The sequence below is a fragment of the Macaca thibetana genome, chromosome 15, assembly GCF_024542745.1.
Source record: "Macaca thibetana thibetana isolate TM-01 chromosome 15, ASM2454274v1, whole genome shotgun sequence".
Lineage (NCBI taxonomy): Eukaryota > Metazoa > Chordata > Mammalia > Primates > Cercopithecidae > Macaca > Macaca thibetana.
In genome coordinates, this window is record NC_065592.1 from 104,626,515 (window position 1) to 104,649,426 (window position 22,912).

Sequence of the window (22,912 nt, forward strand, 5' to 3'; positions counted from 1 at the left end):
CCTTCTTTCCTTCCTTCTTTACTTCCTTCTTTCTTTCCTTCCTTCCTTCCTTTCTTCCTTCTTCCTTCTTCCTCTCCTCTCCTCTCCTCTCCTCTCCTCTCCTCTCCTCTCCTCTCCTCTCCTCTCCTCTTTCTTGTCTTGAGACAGAGTTTCACTCTTGTTGCCCAGGCTGGAGTGCAGTGGAGCAATCTTGGCTCACTGCAACTTCTGCCTCCCAGGTTCATGATTCTCCTGCCTCAGCTTCCCAAGTGGCTGGGATTACAGGCATGTGCCACCACTCCCAGCTAAGTTTTTGTATTTAGTGGAGATGGGGTTTCAGCATTTTGATCAGTCTGGTCTTGAATTTCTGACCTCAGGTGATCCACCCGCCTCACCCTCCCAAAGTGCTGGGACTACAGGCGTTAGCCACTGCGCCCTGCTGTTGTTTTTAATTCTGCTTATGTGGTGTATTATGTTTATTGACTTGCATATGTTAAACCATCCCTGCATCCCTGGTATGAAACCTACTTGATCATGGTGGATTATCTTTTTGATATGTTGTGGGATTCTATTAGCTAGTATTTTGTGCTTTTGTTTTGTTTTCTTTTCCAAGATGGAGTCTTGATCTGTCACCCAGGCCGGAGTGCAGTGGCACGATCTTGGCTTCCTGCAACCTCCACCTCCCGGCTTCAAGTAGTTCTCCTGCCTCAGCCTCCCAAACTGCTGAGATTATAGGCACCTGCCACTGCACCCAGCTAATTTTTGTTTTTTTAGTAGAAATGGGGTTTCACCATGTTGGCCAGGCTGGTCTCTAACTCCTGACCTCGTGATCCACCCGCCTCGGCCTCCCAAAGTACTGAGATTACAGGCGTGAGCCACTGCGCCCAGCCTTCAGTTACCTAGTATTTTGTTATTGATTTTAGTATCAATGTCCATCAAGGATATTGGTCTGTATTGTTTGTTGTTGTTGTTGTTTTGTCCTTTCCTGGTTTTAATATTAAGGTGATGCTGGCTTCATAGAATGAGTTAGGGAAGGTTCCTTCTTTATCTTTTGGTATAGTGTGAAAAGGATTGGTACCAATTTTTCTTTGAATGTCTGGTAGAATTCTGCTGTGAATCCATCTGGTTTTGGACTTTTTTTGGTTGGCAATTTTTTTTTTTTTTTTAATGGAGTTTCACTCTTGTTGCCCAGGCTGGAGTACAATGGTGCGATCTCGGCTCACTGCAACCTCCGCCTCCCAGGTGCAAGCAATTCTCCTACCTCAGCCTCCCGAGTAGCTGGGATTACAGATGCGTACCACCACGCCTGGCTATTTTTAGTAGAAACGGGATTTCACCATGTTAGCTAGGCTGGTCTTGAACTCCTGACCTCAGGTGATCTACCCGTCTCAGCCTCCCAAAGTGCTGGGATTACAGGCATGAACCACTGCACCCGGCCAGTAATTTTTTAATTACCATTTCAGTCTTGCTGCTTGTTACTGGTCTGTTCAGGTTATCTAATTCTTCCTGATTTTAGCTAGGAAGACTGTATTTTTCCAGGAACTTATTCATCTCTTCTAGGTTTTCCGTTGTATGTGTGTATAGGTATTCATAGTAGCCTTGAATGATCTTTTGTATTTGAGTGGAGTCAGTTGTAATGTCTCCTGTTGTATTTTTTAGTGAAGTTATTTGGATTTTCTCTCTTCTTTTCTTGGTTAATCTTGCTAATGGTCTATCAATTTTATTTATCTTTTCAAAGAACTAGCTTTTTGTTTCATTTATCATTTTTAATTTTTTTTGTTTATGTTTCAGTTTCATTTAATTCTGCTCTGATCTTGGTTATTTCCTTTCTTCTGCCGGGTTTGTGTTTGGTTTGTTCTTATTTCTCTAGTTCCTTGAGTTGTGACCTTAGATTGTCTGTGCTCTTTCAGACTTTTTGATGTAGGTGTTTAGGGCTGTGAACTTTCCTCTTAGCACGACCTTTGCTATATCCCAGAGGTTTTGATAGGTTGTGTCATTATTGTCATTCGGTTAGAAGAATTTTTAAATTTCCATCTTGATTTCATTTTTGACCCAGTGCTCATTCAGGAGCAGGTTAATTTCCATGTATTTACATGGTTTTGAAGTTTCCTTTTGGAATTGATTTCCAATTTTATTCCACTGTGGTCTAAGAGAGTGTTGGATATAATTTCAATTTTTAAAAATTTATTGAGGCTCATTTTATGACCTATCATATGGTCTGTCTTGGAGAAAGTTCCATGTGCTCTTGAATAGAATGTGTGTTCTGCAGTTGATGGATGAAATGTTCTGTATATATATCTGTTAATCCATTTGTTCCAAGGTATTAGAACAAGTACTGAAATTCCCCACTATTATTGTGTTGCTGTCTATCTCATTTCTTAGGTCTATTACTAATTGTTTTATAAATTTGGGAGCACCAGTGTTGTTAGGTGCGTATATATTTAGAATTACGGTATTTTCCTGTTGGACAAGGCCTTTTACCATTATATAATGTCCCTCCTTGTCTCTTTTAACCGCTGTTGCTTTAAAGTTTGTTTTGTCTGATATAAGAATAGCTACCCTTGCTCGCTTTTGGTGTCTATTTGCATGAAATGCCTTTTTCTACCCCTTTATTTTAAGTGTATATGAGTCCTTATGTGTTAAGTGAGTCTCCTGAAGGCAACAGATAGTTGGTTAGTGAGTTCTTATCTACTCTGCTGTTCTGTATCTTTTAAGTGGAGCACTTAGTCCATTTACCATTGCATCCATCCTGCTCTTTGTTGCCTGTGTAGTTTGTGGGTTTTTTGTTTTTTGCTTTTTAGCTTGTATTTTTGTTTTATAGGTCCTGTGTGATTTATGCTTTAAAGAGATTCCATTGTCATGTATTTCCAGGACTTGTTTCAAGATTTAGAGTTCCTTTTAGCAGGTCTTGTAGTGGTGGCTTAGTAATGGCGAATTCTCTCAGCATTTGTTTGTCTGAAAACAACTATCTTTCCCTCACATGTGACGCTGAGTTTCGCGGAATACAAAATTCTTGGCTGATAATTGTTTTGTTTGAGGAGTAGGGCCCCAATCCCTTCTAGCTTTTAGGGTTTCTGCTGAGAAATCTGCTATTAATGTGATAAGTTTTCCTTTATAGGTTACCCAGTGCTTCTGTCTCACAGCTCTTAAGATTCTTTCCTTCATCTTAACTTTGGATAATCTGATGACAATGTGCCTTAGGCAAAGATCTTTTTGCGATGAATTTCCCAGGTTTTCTTTGTGCTTCTTGTATTTGGATATCTGGCCCTCTAGCTAGGCTGGGGAAGTTTTCCTCAATTATTCCCCCAAATATGTTTTTCAAGCTTTTAGAATTCTCTTCCTCCTCAGGAACACCAGTTATTCTTAGGTTTGGTCGTTTAGCATAATCCCAGACTTCTTGGAGGCTTTGTTCTTATATTCTTATTCTTTTTCCTTTGTCTTTGTTGGACTGGGTTTATTCAAAGACCTTGTCTTTGAGCTCTGAATTTCTTTCTTCTACTTCTTCAGTTCCATTGCTGAGACTTTCCAGAGCATTTCGCATTTTTGTTGTTGTTGTTGTTGTTTTGGAGACAGAGTCTCGCTCTGTCGCCAGTCTGGAGTGCAGTGGTGCAATCTCGTCTCACTGCAACCTCCGCCTTCCGGGTTCAAGCAATTCTGCTGCCTCAGCCTCCCGAGTAGCTGGGACTACAGGCATGTACCACCACACCCGACTAATTTTTGTATTTTTGGTTTTTTTTTGTTTTTTGTTGTTTTTTTTTTTTTGAGACGGAGTCTCGCTCTGTGGCCCAGGCTGGAGTGCAGTGGCCGGATCTCAGCTCACTGCAAGCTCTGCCTCCCGGGTTCACGCCATTCTCTTGCCTCAGCCTCCCAAGTAGCTGGGACTACAGGCGCTCACCACCTCGCCTGGCTAATTTTTTGTATTTTTTGGTAGAGATGGGGTTTCACCGTGTTAGCCAGGATAGTCTCGATCTCCCGACCTCGTGATCCGCCCGTCTCGGCCTCCCAAAGTGCTGGGATAATTTTTGTATTTTTTTTAGTAGAGACAGGGTTTCAACATGTTGGCCAGGATGGTCTCAATCTCCTGCCCTCATGATCCACCCACCTCGGCCTCCCAAAGTGCTGGGATTACAGGTGTGAGCCACCGTGCCTGGCCTGCATTTCGCATTTCTAAAAGTGTGTCCAAAGTTTCCTAAATTTTGTATTGTTTTTTCTTTAAGCTATCTATTTCATTGAATATTTTTCCCTTCACTTCTTGTATCATTTTTTTGGATTTCCTTGCTTTGGGCTTTGCCGTTCTCTGGTCCCTCCCTGATTAGCTTAATAACTAACCTCCTGAATTCTTTTTCAGGTAAATCAGGGATTTCTTCTTGGTTTGGATCCATTGCTGGTGAACTAGTGTGATTTTTGGGGAGTGCTGAAGAACCTTGTTTTGTCGTATTACCAGGGTTGGTTTTCTGGCTCCTTCTCATTTGGGTAGGTTCTATCAGAGGGAAGGTCTAGGGCTGAAGGCTGTTGTTCAGATTCTTTTGTCCCACGGGGTGTTCCTTTGATGTAGTACTCTCCTCCTTTGCCTATGGATGTGGCTTCCTGTGAGCCGAACTTCAGTGATTATTGTCTTTCTTCTGGGTCTAGCCAACCAGCGAATCTACCCGACTCCAGGCTGGTACGGGGGATTGTCTGTATAGAGTCTTGTGATATGAACTGCATATGGGTCTCTCATTCTGGTGGAGGTGGCAGAGGGTGCAGTGGGCTCCATGAGGGTCCTTTGGTGGTTTAGTGCTCTAGTTTTGTGCTGGTTGGCCTCCTGCCAAGAGGTGGTGCTTCCTGGAAAGCATCAGCTGTAGTAGTGTGGAAAGGGACCAGTGTCCTAGAACTCCCAAGATGGTAGGCCCTTTGTCTTCAGCTACCAGGGTGGATAGGAAAGGACCATCAGGTGGCGACAGGCTTGGTGTGTTTGAGCTCTCCTTGGGTGGGTCTTGCTGCGGCTGCTGTGGGGAATGGGGTTAGACTCCCAGGTCACTGGAGTCGTGTACCTAAGAGGATTATGGCTGCCTCTGCTGAGTCATGGAGGTTGTCAGGGAAGTGGGGGAAAGCCAGCAGTCATAGGCCTCACCCAGTTCCCACGCAAACTGAAGGGCAGTTCCCCCACCGCCCAACAGCCCCAAGTCTGTTTCCAAGCAGAGGGCAAGAGGGGCTTGAAAACTTGCCCGAGGCTGTCCGCCTCCCAGCTGCCAAAGAAAAGGGCTCTTCCCCTGCCTCTGAAGTCTGCACACCGGATTCACACCCTCCTCCCCAGTTCTGGCCAGAAGGCTTCTTGCCCATTCAAATTGTTACAAAGTTCGGCTGGAGAATTCCTTCTCCCTGTGGAGTTTTACCCCCTGCTCCTCTGGCCACCCTCCCGATGGATCCCTGTGGTGTCAGGCAGGAATGGGCTGCTTGGGGACCCAACGAGCTCCCAGGGCTTTTCTGCTGCTTCCTCTACCCCTGTATTTCACTCGGCTCTCTAACTTGACTCAGCTGTAAGTTAAGTCGGAAACTTCTCCTGCAAACAGACCTTCAGCTTCTCCAGTGGGGTGTGTGTTTAGGAGAGGAGGGCCTCCCTTTCCCACTTCTGCATTTGGGGCACTCACAGTAGTTAGGGTGTCTCCCGAGTCCTGCAGGAGCAGTCCGTTTCCCTCAGAGGGTCTGTGGGTCCTCTTGGGATTGCCAATTTGTTCTTGCAGTCGATCTGGAGCTAAAATTCACAATGCAAGCCTACGGATGTTGGTCTCTCTGGAGCTATAATTTAGTCCTGCCTCCTGTCTGCCATGATCCCCTCCATCTCCTACATTTTTTTTTTTTAATTTTTTTTCATGGAGATGGGGGTCTCACTATGTTGCCAGGGCTGGTCTCAAACTCCTGGGCTCAAGTGATCCTCCTGCCTTAGCCTCCCAAAGTTTTGGGATTACAGGCATGAGCCACCGTGCCTGCTGTCCTATGTTTTTAAATGTATTTTGCTGATGAAATAAGGGAAGCTCTACCATAAATGTAACATAAGGAAACCAATCTGGGCCTGGCACAATGGCTTATGCCTGTAATCCCAGCGCTTCGGAAGGCTAAAGCACAAGGATCGCTTGAGCAACAAAACAAGACCCCATCTCTGCAAAACATTTAGAAATTAGCTGGGCAAGGTGGCACGTATCTATAGTCACTGCTACTTGGGAGTCTGAGGTGGGAGGATCAGTCACTTGAGCCCAATAGTTCAAGGCTGCAGTGAGCTATGATTATACCATTGCACTCCAGCCTGAGTGACACAGCAAGACCCTGTCTCTAAAAGAAATGAAACAAAATGCAAGAAAATAGAAGAAAAAAAAAAATCTGTCATAGTCTAGTTTGGCAGAAACAAAAAACAAACTAGATAAACATGTGAGTGGCCAGTAGGTTCTCATATCATGACTGAAGAAAGCATCACCATGAACTTGTCCATTACAGCAAAAGATCATATATCAACATTAAAGGATGAGAAACTTAGTCATGAATCCCTTGGTGTTGCATCATGAAGTTTGCCATCTAGTCTTGGGTATGAACCCATAACTACCCAGTTTCCTTCCTTTTGGACATGACCCAAAGCTGATTGCAAAGTCTTAATTAGACTAAACTATCTAGCATTACATTAGAGCCCAAGTGTTCAGTGGTAGACAGCAACTGTGTGCCCGTGGGGTCACTGTGGAGCCTGTCTTGAATCAGGAGCATGGCAGTTTGTATAATCTTAATCTGTTCTTAGCCTACTTAAGCATCCATCAGCCAAAAATAATCTTCCTACATCCTGTTTGGCTGTCCTCAAACTGCTTTTATTCCTTCATCCCATTCTCTACTCCATTTATTTACAAAGTAATCTACAGGAAATGCCTCTATGTATTCACCTTCCATTTATTCCTTATTCTACCACATTTCTGCTTCTGCATTTATGGCTCTCAGAAAACTGCAGTCTCAAAAGTCGCAGTGGCTCCAGACCTATCTATGCAGCCTTCCTTTTCCTTGTCTTTTTTTTTTCTTTTTAAGTTGGTTACCCAATTCTTGGAAGTCAATCTGCTCTTCTACTTTTCTGACTTTTTTTCTCAGTACCTCATACTGGTTCCCCTCCACCACGACCTTCGTCCATGTCTTAAATGTTGATGCTCCCCAGGTTTCCTCTTGGCCCTCTTCTCTTCCCATTCTTGCTGTCCCCCATGATCTGCTTCATTCATTAAATAAGCATAAGTGAGCCCCTCCATTAATCACATTGCTTTAATATATGCTAATGGGTTACATACCAGTTTTAAGTTCTGAGCTCTTTCCTGAGCTTCATACACAGCTTAAATTGCCAGCTTCCATTTGGTCACCTTGGCTTTGATTTCTTCCAAGCACTACCTTAGCACATCTATAAGAACAAGCCATACTGTCATCCCTGTTCCTCCCCCAACCCCTCAAACTTGTTATTCCTTTAATATCCCTTATTGTAGATAATTCATGGAACAGCAGAAATGCAAGATTTACCTAACAATTGGTTTTAGGTCTGGGTTTTAACATTTAGCTTTTTATACGTTTGGGCTTGGATGGATATAGTGAGTTTATATTATGTCCCTACAGCAGGAAATTGTTTTTGCTTATCTAAACCAACCTGTTTTAACACTTGTAATATTCTGGCAAGAGTTCAGGAAGAGTTTAAATTACAGGAGAAACTTTGTACAAAGAAAACCACATTTGGTATTTATAGTTTAATTGTTTTTCTTAAAGACTACATTAAGTCATTTTTTACCATAACGGTGTGCATTCAAAGCTAAAATTGTTATTTATGTTATTCAGCATTGGAGTAGTTTTGTAGAGTTTCAAAGTAACCTAAGAGTAGACATTTTGGGTATGCTTATTGGCAGAATCGGATTCTTACATGTTCCTACATACGGTATACCTGCCAGATGATAGGGAGAGCCAGATGGGAGAGAAACAAAGAAGTCAGCATGAATGAGCACCTACTGGCTGCCAGATGCCAGGCTAACTGAAAAGTCACTGGTCAGCGCTTCTTGCCCCCACAACAGACATTGAAAGACACGTATTCAGAAGCCTTTGAGATGGAAAGTAGATGGCTTGAGTGCCTGAATTTGGTGACAGATCACTGTGAAAGAGTCAGAACTGGAGCTCAGATCTCAGCTAGGCCACTTGCCTCACAGTGAGTATTGCATAAAGTCACATTTCCCTTCTTCTGGAACTCAGTTTTCTTTCTTTCTTTTTTTTTTTTTTTTTTTTTTTTTTTTCTTAAGACCAAGTTTTGCTCTTGTTTCCCAGGCTGGAGTGCAGTGGCATGATCTCGGCTCACTGCAACCGCCACCTCCCAGGTTCAAGCAATTCTCCTGCCTCAGCCTCCTGAGTAGCTGGGATTACAGGCGCCCACCACCATGCCCAGCTAATTTTTTGTATTTTTAGTAGAGACGGGGTTTCACCATGTTGGCCAGGCTGGTCTTGACCTCCTGACCTCGGGTGATCCACTCGCCTCAGCCTCCCAAAGTGCTGGGATTGCAGGCATGAGCCACCGTGCCCTGCCCCAGTTTTCTTATCTTTAAAGTGAGACCATTAGAGATGTCATAGGTTATTTCTCTTTCACATTGTAGGGTGTGGTGGTCTGGGTTTGGGAAGCAGGCAGCCACAGCCACAGCCTCCAGAACTGTTCTTTTCCCTACAATTTTCCTTCTGCAAACCCTGAAACCCATGCTTAGCGTGAGGTTTATGAGAAAATTACACATATGGTAGTTTTAACATTTGCTGGGAATGGGGATTCTTTTCCACTGATACACTGTCTGAAGGAGATGGCTGTAAACCAGAGTGACCACAATATTTACAAAAGTATTTAATGAAAAAGATGACTTTGGCAACTGATGTAACCCATCATTTATGGGGGGGATAAAGAGAAGTTCACTTGAGGTTTAATAAATCAAAACATAGTGTTTGTCCACAGCCTCATTTTTTCCCCATTACTGGAAGATGATATCATCATTTTCATTTCCATTAGAATCTTTTAGCGTCCAGGGGGATGAAAAATTAATATTAGCTGGTTTTATTGTGCCATTTTTATTTTTAAAGACAATTTTAGTTTTAATTTTACCAGATATGTGAATGGGGCTTTCAAACTGTACCCGAGGATTCATGGCATTTTTATAAGAATTGTAGTGTGGAAATGACTGACTTTTCTTTTATGTGTACAAGGATTATTCTTTTAAAGCCTCAAGCCTCCAGTTTTTGGTAGCCTGCTCTTTTCCTCAATCCCTGACTTAAATATCAAGCCTTTGAAGAAGCGTTCTCCAGCTTCACGCTGCTCCCATAGCACCCTACTTACGCTGCTACACCAGGACTGATTTCTCTCTGCTTTATGTTATGAATGGCAGTTACCATCTGTTTTCCCCAAACAGTACATAAATTCTTTGAGGACTTACACGTATGTGTATCAGTATATCATTTTTATTGAGTGCATCTTGAGTGTAATAATAAAGCATGGCTCTTACAGTCTATTAGAGTCAGTAGTCTATACGAAGGGATCAAATTAGTGCCTCTGTGTGAAACAGTGTGATCATTTCTGTGACTGCAGAAATGTGAAGTTATTTTGGAAATCTACAGGAGAGTACACATCTAGAGTTGTTAAAGAATTAGAAAATGATTTAGCAGCATTCAACAGATGATCTTCCTTCAAGCACTCAAATTATTTTGGTTTTTACCAAAAGAATTGGTGAGAGTGAGAGAAACTCCCACTCTCTTGTGTCTCCCTTCTTAATCTCTTTGACTGGTTCCTCCTCCTCCCTCCCCCTCCTCCTCCCCCCTCCTTCTCCTCCCTCCCCCTCCTCCTCCCCCTCCTTCTCCTCCCCCTCCTCCTCCTCCTCCTCCTCCCTCCTCCCCCCTCTCCACCCCTCATCCTCTTCCTCCTCACAAGTGGGGTGGTGTGAACACGATTGTGAGGCTAGAGGGTTGAGTGCAGGAAAGAAGTGGCCAGATCACAACAGGCTTTGGAAATGACAGTAAAGGTTTGGGACCCAAAGGCTACAGGGGAGGAACATAACCAGGTCTGCATGGTGAGGGGGGAATTATTTATTTATGTATTTATTTACTTAGCCAGTTACATAGCAACAGGTCTGCATTTTGGAAAAATCACAGATTGTAATGTGGTGTATGAAGTGAATGGAGGGATCAAGTCTAGAGGGCACCATTTAAAAGTTACTGCATTTGCCTGGGCACAGTGGCTAACTCCTGTAATCCCAGCACTTAGGGAGGCCAAGGCAGGCAGATCACTTGAAGCTAGGAGTTGAAGACCAGCCTGGCCAACATGAAGATACCCTGTCTCTACTAAAAACTACAAAAATTTAGCCAGGTGTGATGGCACACACCTGTAATCCCAGCTGCTCGGGAGGCTGAGGCACAAGAATCACTTGAGCCTGGGAGGCAGAGGCTGCGGTGAGCCAAGATTACAGCACTGCACTCTATCCTGGGCAACAGAACAAGACTCTATCTCAAAAAAATAAAATAAAATAAAATAAATACAGGTTACTGCAGAAAATTATTTCCTTACCAAGGTAGGGGGAATTCAAGATATCATTAGGAGGTAAAATCAACAGGACTTAAGATTTAGTTGGATGTAGGGAAAAGGAAGGAAGAGTAAGCAAATATATGAAGCCCAGGTTTTTGGCATGAGCAAGTGCATGGTAGGACAGCTATTTCCTGAGGTAAACACAGGTTTATGGAGAAAGATAATATAATCCATTCTGTGGATCAAAAGAGAAACCTGAACTAGAGATAAAAGATCCCTCAGAATGTGTGAATGGTACTGAAGCCACAAAACTGGATGAGATCATAGACCGTGATATATAACCAGGCCATCTGGCAAGGTTTACAGAAATTACAGGAACTAAAAGAAGATAATTTTAAAACTCTCCAAAATAAGCAGTTTCACACATTGTTGATAGAAATGTGAATTGATAGACTCTTTATGTAGGTCATTTTATCAGCCTTTACTAAATGTTAAGCCATTCTACTTCTAGGAATCTGCCCTACAAAAATGTTTGTACAAATGTACAAAAATCTCTTACTTATTCATTTGTAGTATATAAAATAGTAAAAAAAAAAAAAAAAAAAAAAAAAAATACAATTAACCCAAATGATTATCAATAGAAGATTAGTTAAATCACAATATATCAGAGGATTCTGGGGAGATGGCAGACTAGGAAGCACCAGGAATCTATCTCCCTACCTCAACAACAATTGCATTGGCAGAATCCATCTGATGTAACTATTTTTGAACTCTGGAGTCTATTCAAGGCTTGCAACTTCTACAGTAGGGGTGTCCAGTGTTTTGGCTTCCCTGGGTCACACTGGAAGAAGAACTGTCTTGGGCCACACATAAAATACGCTAACACTATGATAGCTGATGAGCTAAAAAAAAAATCTCATAATGTTTTAAGAAAGTTTACAAATTTTGTGTTGGGCCGCATTCAAAGTCATCCTGGACTGCGTGCAGCCCACAGGCCATGGGTTAGACAAACTCGTTCTACAGGAAGACTAGGTCAGTAAATTGTGGTTAATTCTGGTCAATTTCAGTTCTTAGCAAAGTAGTAGCCACCCAGCCCCAGGGCAGGCAGCTGTGCATCGGTTCCTGGAGTAACCTGCAGACAATTTTTTGGGGCCAGCACTACTATCCTCCAAATATCAGAGATTTGTGCTCTGATTGCTGTTTCTGATCACAGAGATACAGACAAAGAGGTAGGTGACTACTGTTGCAACTTCCAGAGGATTTAAAGGGCTAGCACCCCCTCCCCACTCTCATTTTTTTTCTCTTTCCCCTTTTGGAAACCACACATTAAAGACTAGGAGGATTCAAAAGCAACTGCATATACAGGGACAATTAAAAAGTGACCACACATGCTCAGGGAAAGGTATTGGGCAGAATACACCTGAGAAAACCTTAAGTTTACACCTCAGGCTGCTCCCTGGCACAGAGACAACCTACAACAATCAGTAAAACAAAAATAATAAAAACAGCAAACCATAGGGAAGGAAAAGGGTCTGATTCTTAGTGTTACCATATTCTTAGATTCAAATGTCCAGTTTTCAACAATAAAATTATAAGACATACAAAGAAACCGTCGGGCGTAGTGGCTCATGCCTCTAATCCCAGCACTTTGGGAGTCTGAGGCAGGTAGATCACGAGGTCAGGAGTTCAAGACCATCCTGCTCAACATGGTGAAACCCTGGTCTTTACTAAAAATACAAAAATTAGCCAGGTGTGGTGGCGCACACCTGTAATCCCAGATACTCGGGAGGCTGAGGCAGGGAATTTGCTTGAACCCAGGAGTCAGGGGTTGCAGTGAGCCGAGGTGGCGCCACTGCACTCCAGCCTAGGCGACAGAGCGAGACTCCATCTCAAAAAAAAAAAAAAAAAAGACATACAAAGAAACGTAAAAGTATAGCCTTTCAAAGGAAAAAAATAAATAGAAACTGTCCATGAAGAAAACCTGATGGCAGATGATCTACTAAAGACTTGTAAAAACTGTCTAAAGATGCTCAAAGAACTGAAGTAAGATCTGGAGAAAGTCAAGATAATGATGCATGAACTAAATGGAAATGGCAACGCAGAGATACTAAGTCTAAAACCAGAAAGAAATTTTGGAGCTGAGAACTACAATAACTGAAATGAAAAATTCACTAAAGGGATTCAAAGGCCAATTTGAGCAGATAGAAGAAATAATCAGCAAATTTGGAGATAGGGCAATGGAAATTATCAATTCTTAAGTATAGAAATAAGAAAGACTGCAGAAGAATGAACAGAGCATAAGAGACTTGTGGTACACCCTGAAGAGGATCAACTTATGCACTGTGCGAGTCTCAGAAGAAGACAAGAAAGAGAAAGGAACAGAAAGAACATCTGAAGAATTGATGGCTGAAAACTTCCCAAATTTGTTGAACAACATGAATATAAACATCCGAGTTCAACAAACTCCAATAAGAAGAATTCAAAGATACACCCGTGCAAAACAGAAACTTGAAAGCAGCACACATAAGACATCCTTAATAAGATTGTCAGTGGATTTCTCAGATACTTTGGAGGGCAGAAGGCACTGGGCTGACATTTTCAAAGTGCTAAAAGCAAACAAAAGAATACAGTATCCAGTAAAACTCTCTTTCAAAAGTGAAGGAGAAATTAAGACATTCTCAGATGAACAAAAGCTGAGGGAGTCTGTTACCACTACATCTGTCCTGCAAGAAATTTTTTTTTTTTTTTTGAGTCTCTCTCTGTCGCCCAGGTTGGAGTACAGTGGCGCGATCTCGGCTCACTGCAAGCTCTGCCTCCCGGGTTCACGCCATTCTCCTGCCTCAGCCTCCCGAGTAGCTGGGACTACAGGCGCCCACCACCATGCCCAGCTAATTTTTTGTATTTTTAATAGAGACAGGGTTTCACCATGTTAGCCTGGATGGTCTCAATCTCCTGACCTCGTGATCCACCCGCCTCAGCCTCCCAAAGTGCTGGAATTACAGGCGTGAGCCACTGTGCCCGGCCTGCAAGAAATATTTAAGGGAGTCCTACAGGGTGAAATGAAAGGACCATAGACAGCAACTCAAGACAACATGAAGAAATAAAGATCTCAATAAGGCAAATATATGAGCAATTATAAAAGCTTATAGTGTTGTAACAACTGTTTATGATTCCACTTTTCGTTTTCAACATGATTATAAGAGACTAATACTTTTGTATTTTTAAAATTGACAATTGTACATTATTTATGGGGTATGCAGTTATGTGAGATATATATGTATAATGGTTAGTGATTAGATTAATTAGCATATCCATCATCTGAAACATTTATCATTTCTTTGTGTTATAACATTCAATATCCTTCTAGCTACTTGAAAATAAATATATTAACTATAATCATCCTACAGTAGTATAAAACACTAGAACTTATTACACTTTAAAAATATTAGTCTAAAAGCTAATATTATTATAATTTTGGTTTGTAACCTCAGACACTGCTTTCTATATAATTTAAGAGACTAATGTATTTCAAAGAATTTGTAGCTTGTGTTTTGGGACTCAGTATGCATAAAGATGTAATTTTGTGACAGAGCTGTTAAAGTAACAGAGTTTAGGTGTGTTATTTAAGTTAAAGTGGTATAAATTCCATTTAGACTGTTACAACTTTGGGATCTTAAATGTAATTTCCAAGGTAACCGCAAAGCAAATAACTACAGAACATGTACAAAAGGAAACAAGAAAGGAGCTTAAATACCTCACTAGAAAAAGCCAACCAAACACAAAGGAAAAGGTAATACAGGAAATGGACAAAATGGCTATAAGGAATATATAAAACAAACTGCAAAATGACAAAAACAAATCCTTCCCTTATCAGTAATTACTTTAAATGTAACTAGATTAAACTCTCCAATCAAAAGACAAGATTCGCAGAATGTATTTTTTAAATGATATAACTATAGGCTGTCTATAAGAGGAAATAGTTAAATTATGTTTACAGATTATGTGATCTATATGTAAAAAATTAAGGATTCTACCCCAAAAAACCTGTGAAAACAAATAAATTCAGCAAAGTAGCAGAATACAAAGTGAACACACTAAAATTGGTTAGAAAAACAAAAACAAAAATGGGTTGCATTTCTATACACTAACAATGAACAATCTGGAAAGGAAATTACAAAAACAATTTATGATATTGTTACAATATCATAAAAAAGAATGAAATACCTAGGAATTAACCAAGAAGGTGAAAGATTTGTGCAATGAAAACTTCAAAACATTGCTGAAAGAAAATAAAGACGACATAAATCAGTGGAAACACATCCCAAATTCATGGATTGGAAGACTCTGTGTTAAGATGTCAGTACTACTCAAAGCGATCTACAGATTCAATGAAATCTCTATCAAAATCCCAGTGATGTTTTTCACAGAAATAGAAAAACTCATTCTAAAATTCACATGGAATCTCAAGGGACCCTGAATAGCCAAAACAGTCTTCAAAAAGAACAAAGCTGGAGGACTCACAGTTCTTGATTTCAAAACTTACTACAAAGCTACAATAATCAAAACAATGTAGGACTGATGTAAAGACAGACATTGGCTAATGGAATAGAATACAGAGCCCAAAATGAACCATCCCATACTTAGTCAAATTAATTTTGACTAATGTGCCAAGACCATTCAATGGGGAAATGACATTCATTTAACACATGGTGTCAGGAAATCTGGATATCTACATGCAAAAGTATGAAGTTGGAACCTTACCTAACACCATATATAAAAATTAACTCAAAATGGGCCGGGCGCGGTGGCTCAAGCCTGTAATCCCAGCACTTCGGGAGGCCGAGACGGGCGGATCACGAGGTCAGGAGATCAAGACCATCCTGGCTAACACGGTGAAACCCCGTCTCTACTAAAAATACAGAAAATTAGCCGGGCGTGATGGCGGGCGCCTGTAGTCCCAGCTACTCGGAGGCTGAGGCGGGAGAATGGCGTGAACCCGGGAGGCGGAGCTTGCAGTGAGCCGAGGTCGCGCCACTGCACTCCAGCCTGGGCGACAGAGCGAGACTCCGTCTCAAAAAAAAAAAAAAAAAAAATTAACTCAAAATGGATCAAAGAGCTACATGTAAAAGTGTAATAGTCTTAGAAGCAGGAAAAGCTTCACTGCATTGGATTTGGCAAGTGATTTCTTAGATATGACAGCAAAGATATAGTCAGCATAAGGAAAAGAAACAGATTGGACTTAGTGAAAATGTAAAAGTTTTGTGTAATCCCAGCTACTCGGGGGGCTGAGGCAGGAGAATCGCTTGAACCTGGGAGGTGGAGGTTGTAGTGAGCTGAGATTGCGCCACTGCTCTCCAGCCTGGGTGACAGAGTGAGACTCCGTTTCCAAAAAATAAAAAATAAAAGAATGTCTCCTATCCAAAAAACAAAATAACAAGCACTGGCAAGAAAGAAAAATTAGAACCCTTGCACACTGTTATAGTAGGAATATAAAACGGTACAGCTGCTGTAGAAAACGGAAGAGCAGTTCCTAAGAAAATTAAAAATAGAATTACCCTATGATCCAGTGATTTCACTTGAGGTATATACCAGAATAATTAAAGCAGGGTCTTCAGATATTTCTACCCCTGTGTTCACAGCAGCATTATTCACCATAGCTATAACATTGGAAGCAATCCAAGTGTTCATCAAAGGATGAATAGATAAACAAATGCGGTCTGTCCATATAATGAAATATTATTCAGCTTAAAAAGGAAGGAAATTCTGATATGTGCTACAAAATGGATGAAGTTTGTGGACATTATGCTAAGTGATATAGCCAGTCACAAAAAGACAAATACTGTATGATTTTACTTACATGAGGTACTTAGAGTAGTCTAAATTAGAGATTTAGGGTGGTTGCTAAAGGCAAAGGGAGGAAGGAATGGGGAGTCAGTGTTTAATAGGTGTCAAGTTTAAATTTTACAAGAGGAAAAGAGTTATGGAAATGGATGGTGGTGATGGTTGCACAACATTATGAATATATTTAATACCACTAAACTGTACACTTAAAAGTGGTTAAGATAAATTTTATGTTATCTGTATTTTACAACAATAATTTTTAAAAATCATAATGCATGCCTGTTTGTTGATGTGGGATATTTATTACGGGATGTGTATATCTATTGATATCTTATCTATTTAAATCTTAAATAATCTTAATGCATTACATGTCTATACATAATGGCTTAAATATGAGGCTGTGTCTCAGCCTCTCCCAAAGTGGGATTATTACAGGCATGAGCCACCATGCCAGGCCAGAATATATCTTGGAAACAGTAAATAAGTGGTAGGTATGGCAGGTAAAGACAGACAACTCAGTAGGAAAATGGGTAAGCAATTTGATCAGACCGTTGCACCAAAAAAACTCACAAAATTCAAATGACAAGTAAACTAATGTAAGTGTTAAATCCATTAATAAAAGAAAAGCAATTTTAAATCATTATGATATTCCATAGCATACCTACCAGAATGGTGGGTATTAAAAAGAATATTTAAAAGACTAATTGCCAATTATTAGGATATGGGGCAATAGATATTCTCATATACTGCTGATGGAACTGTAAACTGACACAAATACTTTGATATTATCTGTAAAATTTGAAGATTCACATATCCCTAGGTATGTATATATATATATGTATATCCAAAGAAACATGTGCACATGTATATCAAGACATATGCACAGGGGCTCGGTGCAGTGGCTCACACCTGTAATCCCAGCACTTTGGGAGGTTGAGACAGGCAGATCACTTGAGGCCAGGAGTTCAAGACCAGCCTGGCCAACATGGCAAAACCCTGTCTCTACTAAAAATACAAAATATTAGCTGGGCATGGTGGCGGGCACCTGTAGTCCTTGCTACTCTGAAGGCTGTGATGTATTCTTATTATGAAATACCATTTAGAATTGAGAAGAACAACAGCATAGAGCTACATACAACATCATAAATGAACCTCCCAAACAAAATACTGAGCAATACAAGTCAAAATGTATGTTTTATGATTCTATATACATAAAGTTTAGAAATAGGCAAAAAAATAAACTTCCTTGTTTAGGGTTGCACACTTAAGTAGGGAAAAATACCTAAGGGAAAAAAAAAAGCAAGGAAGATATTTGTATAAAAATCAAGATAGCTGGGCATAGTGTTATGCCCCTATAGTCCCAGCTACTCAGAAGCTAAGTAGGAAGATTGAGCCCAGGAGTTCAAGTCTAGCCCAGGCAACATAGCGAGACCCCATCTTTTAAAAATAAATACATAAATAAATATCAAGATACTTACTACTTTAGCAGAAAGTGAGAGGTATATGATGGGGAAAAGGAATGCCAGGGGACTTCTGGGGTGTTGGCAAGATTCTGTTAAGCCATATTACATTTTATGTTTTTTTCCTGCATTCTATAAGACATACATTATATTTTATGTATTAAAAAAATCTGTATCAAGAAACCAAATAAGATCCAAACAAAAAATATAAATTTTAATCATTATGAGATTACAGTTTAATCATTATGAGATTACAATCACACCTAAATACAATTTAATGGAACTTCAGTTACCAAAGATGAGACGAACATCTTTGAAGCATCCAAAAGGAATGAATTGGCTATATTGGCAAACTCTGATCCTTCAACAGCAGCAATGGAAACCAGGAAGCAATAGACTGGTAGCTTCAGTACTCTCACAGGAAATAATATCAGACTTCCTATACCCAACAAATACTCTCTTTCAGAATGAAAGTGAAATAAAGAGAATGTTAGATAAATAGAAACTGAGAGAATTTACCTCAATAGACACACATTTTAGAATGAAAGGATCATCTTCAAGTAGAAGGAAAATGATCCAGGAAGGAAGGTTTGAGATGCAAGAAGGAATAAAAAGCAAAGAATATGGTAAATATGTCAAACAGTGACTGTATAACATAATCATAATGATGCCATATGAGAGGCTTTTTAAGCTAGAATTCAAAAATACATAGTAATACAAGGTTGCTTGAAATGAAAATATCTGAATTATTGTGTTCAAGAGGAGGACTGAGACATGGATTTGTTTAGACTTTAATGAGTACAGATGATAAAATGTCTAAGGTAACCACTTAACAAAAATAAGGTTTATGACTTTTCAACTAACACGGGGAAAATACGTGGTGTTTTTTTGTTTTGTTTTGTTTTTGAGACAGGATCTCTGTCACCCAGGCTGGAGTGCAGTGGCATGATCTCAGCTCATTGAAGCCTCAACCTCCTGAGCTCAAGTAATCCTCCCACCTCAACCTCACAAGTAGCTGGGACTACAGGCACATGCCACAATGCCTGGCTAATTTTTTTTTTTTTTTTTTTTTTTTGTAGAATCAGAGTTTTGCCATGTTGCCCAGGCTGGTCTCGAACTTCTGAGCTCAGGTGACCTGCTTGCCTTGGCCTGCCAGAGTGCTGGGATTACAGGCGTGAACCACCACACCTGGCCCAAAGACATATTTTTAAAAAGGTAATAAAGAAAGCAAAAAGGAAAAAATAATTTTAAAATAATTTAAAAAGTCAATTGTTGTGGGACTTCCAGATAGAACAGAATGAAGAGGTCAGTGACCTCTTCCCAAGATAAAAATTGTAAAACTGAAAAATTCATTAAAATAATTGCTTAGGGCCCTGGAGATTGATGAAAGGTAAAGAAAAAAATAACGTGGAGCGCAATTCTGCCCTTTCTTTTATTATCTGTGTTCAATAACGGTGTCCTAGATAGTCTTTCTGGGGAAAAAAAAGACACCCATCCCCATTCCACATTCCTCATTGTCACTAAGTAATGGAATAGAAATGACTGTTGTAGTTGTTAAGACTCTTTTTGGTGGCAAGTAATAGAAACAACACTTCAAATAAGCCCTAGTACACAAGGGGATGTACTGGAAGGGCACTGAAGAATATCCTGCTCTCAAAGGGCAGGAAGAGTAGAGCGACTCCCTAGGGCCTGGGAAAAGGAATGGGGATACCCTTGTGGCCCACCCAGTCTTCAGATTCTCTATCTTGCTTTCTTTTTCTGAGGTCTTGTGTTCCCTTAGCCCCACCACTTTCTGTAAGTCTACCTCACTCTCCTCTCCCAAAAGGTGTTGTCTTCTGCAGAACAGCTTTCACTGTGTTTGACAGGCACATGGCAAAATGACACGTCTATGTGTCTTCAGTTTAAGCAATTTCCAAGACTGGTGGTCAGATTCTCAATGTGAAGTTTCTCCAAGACAGTCTGATTGGGTCATCTTGGGTCATGTGTCCATCCTTGGTCTCATCAATTATTATCTGTGGGGTCAAGGTCAAATTGTACAAGCATGGCTGGGTGGTGTTGATATACACTAGTATAGAGTTAAACATATTCAGCAGAAGAATATTCATGTAGACTACCCTATAAAAAGCCTTTGTAACAAAGAGAAAAGTTAGTGTTTAGTATAACTTTATTCAGTCAAGATGCATTTATCTTTACTTCCTGAATAGAACATCCTTTGTATTGTTGGACTGCTTTACTGTGTAACCTAGTGCAAGCTTTGTACCTGTTAATCTGTCAGTATTTATTGGTTTGATTATTTTCTCTTTGTTTCATTCACTTATAGCATATTGGTAAATGCTTACAGGGATCTTGTAGTTTTCAGCTGTATCTCACAAGTGTCATTCTTAAATTAATATATGAGGTTCAAAGACTATGGGTGCCTTATTCATTCTTAGCATTTTTTTCTAAATATATGCTTAAATTACAGAGAAGTGGGGGGGGGGGTTTTTTTCTTTTTTTTGGAGGGTAGATTAAAACTATCAGTTATACTTAGACAAAGTCCTCAGTGGATAAGAGTTGTGTCACATTCAAATTTTTCAAGCAGGCTTTAGTGAAACAAACAATATTTTCACTATGAAATCACCAGCATGCTAGCTGGAAGAGCTGTGCCATCATCTGTTTATGATGGTATGCCATTTGGTATCTATAATTCACAGCAGTAAAGGTAAAATTTAAATGTTTGCATACTGAAAATTGCTTCTTTATGTCTTTGGAGAAGAGTATTAGCAACAGTTGGGTATGTGGTAATAACTAAGCTTTCTGTCTATGAGTTGATGGCTCTCCTTAGTTCAGGTTCTTACCCATTACTAAGCCCCATGCAAGCATTATGCTATCAAATATAACCAAAGGCCAAATGACAACACCAGGATTAGTTCCACTTCCTCAGAATGTGTCAGGGACCTGGCCACACCTCACCCCAACCATCCCCCAGTGCCAGCCTGGCCCATTTCATGAGGTACCATTCAAATAACTCCCGTCTGCAGCAATACAAATACTTCCCAAACAAGCCCCTGGCGGCAGCGACTCCCAGCATTCATTGGCTTTTCCATTTACTCTTGCTTCCCAAAATCAGATGAGGGTGTTGCCTAAGTATGTGTTTCACGTAGCGTTTTGTTTATTTTATTGTTTGTGTCTATGTTTGCTTTTTTTTTTTTTTTTTTTTGAGACAGGGTCTTACTCTATCACCCTGGCTAGAGTGTAGCGGCACCATCATGGCTCACTGCAGCCTTGACTTCCCAGGCTCAAACAGTCCTCCCCCTTAGCCTTCAGAGTAGCTAGGACACAGGTACGCGCCACTATGCCTGGCTAATTTTGACATTTTTGAAAGAGACAGGGTCTCTCTATTTTGCCCAGGCAGGTCTCAAACTCCTGGGCTCAAGCCACCCTTCCACCTCAGCCTCCTAAAGTGCTGGGATATGCCTGGCTGTAAGTTCGTTTTAACCAATTAGTGGTATTGTTCATTCAGCAGGCTCTTATGTGTGAGGAACTGCAGTAGTTGCTTCTGTCTTGGGCCAAGTGTCTTCCCTAAAGCTCTAGAGTCTTTAACTTAAAACATCTATATAACATTTTCCCTATTTTTCCTTTCTTGTTTACATTTATTTCTCAATTGTTCTTCCATAATTCCCAGTTTCACGAATTTCTTTTAAATTTTCTTTAGCTTTTTCATTTGTAGGCCATGTACATTCGTACATTCATGAATTCAGCAAATGTTTATCAAGCGCCTACTATGTGCCGAGGTATTATGCTAGCAGTAACAAATTGCATGTTATATAGTTGTTTCAGTGCTTCAGTATTTGGTTGAAGCAACAAATATATACACCTAACTGTAACCACAAGTGATTGCTATACTCTACAGATTATATGGGGACACAGTAGAGGAAGCAGGGAGATTTCCTGAAGAGATGGCATTTGAGTAGAATGACAAGAATGTTTACAGGTGATGCCTGAAGGAAGACTGCTCACTAGGACTGGGCTGTAATATTAGAAGCAAAGGCTAGAAAGTAAGTTTGGAGAAATGTTACAGAGGACCTTGAGTACCACATTTTAGAAATATAGTCTTCATTCTAGGCTCTTAAAAAACCACTTTATATTTTTGAGGGGGGATAGTGACATGAAATCACTCATGTTTAAGGAGGATAATTTTGGAGATTTGTAAATGATAGAGAATCAAAAGTCTGGCTCCATTTTTGATAGTTGGCTATCCATTCACCAGTTGATGAGAATTTGAGTAGTTAGAACTTGTCTATACCAAATAAAGCTGCTGTAAACATTCATGTGCAAGTCTTTGTATGGACTTGGTTTCATTTCTCATGGTTAGATTTCTAGGAGTGGAATTACTGGTTGTATGGCAAGCTTATGTTTACAGTTTAAGAAACTGCCAAACCAAAGAAAATGGGCAAGTAGGGCACTCAAAGAATCAGTATCTCCTCTGAAACCACCATAAACTGCCAAAAATTGACAAAATAAACTTTCGGAACTCTGGAATCTAAAATTGACAGAATAAACTTTCAGAATTTTCAGAACACTTGCAACCACTGGGCAAGTGCTTGGTGAAGAAAAGGCATATGAATTCCAGTGAAAGTATTAATATTATGGTGTTTTCACTGGGCTATCATCTATCCTTCCCTAGCACAGCAGGAGTGGCTGTGACAATAGCAGCTCATGTTCTTGGTATAGCTTGCTTGGTACCAAGGGATGAGGGATGAATATAGACCTTCTTTAAAAACTGTGGTTGTTCATTCTGACCTGTCTGCTGGTTCCTGAAGGGACTAGTGCAGAGGCTGACCTTTGTCCCACCACCCCCTCATGAGTTGGAGTAGCTTTCTGGGAAGTGGTAGCATCTGTAGAAAAAAATTTTTTTTTTTGGAGACAGAGTTTCGCTTTTGTCGCCCAGGCTGGAGTGCAGTGGTGCGATCTCGGCTCACTGCAACCTCCGCCTCCCAGGTTCAGGCGATTCTCCTGCCTCAGCCTCCCAAGTAGCTGGGACTACAGGCATACACCACCATGCTCGGCTAATTTTGTACTTCTAATAGAAACGGGGTTTCACCATGTTGGCCAGGCTGTTCTGAAA

The 22,912-nt window shown here is 40.5% G+C and overlaps 2 protein-coding genes across 2 annotated transcripts in view; both read left to right on the forward strand.

The window, feature by feature from the left end:
- Positions 1 to 22,912, forward strand: part of CENPP (centromere protein P) — a 273,692-nt gene that overhangs the window by 220,910 nt on the left and 29,870 nt on the right. The window lies entirely within an intron of this gene.
- The window catches only part of SUSD3 (sushi domain containing 3), a 401,112-nt gene continuing 388,258 nt past the window's right edge, over positions 10,059 to 22,912 (forward strand). Inside the window, exon 1 of the mRNA XM_050761562.1 lies at positions 10,059 to 10,062. The gene's annotated coding sequence lies outside the window, so the exon portion shown is untranslated. The remainder of the gene's footprint in view (positions 10,063 to 22,912) is intronic.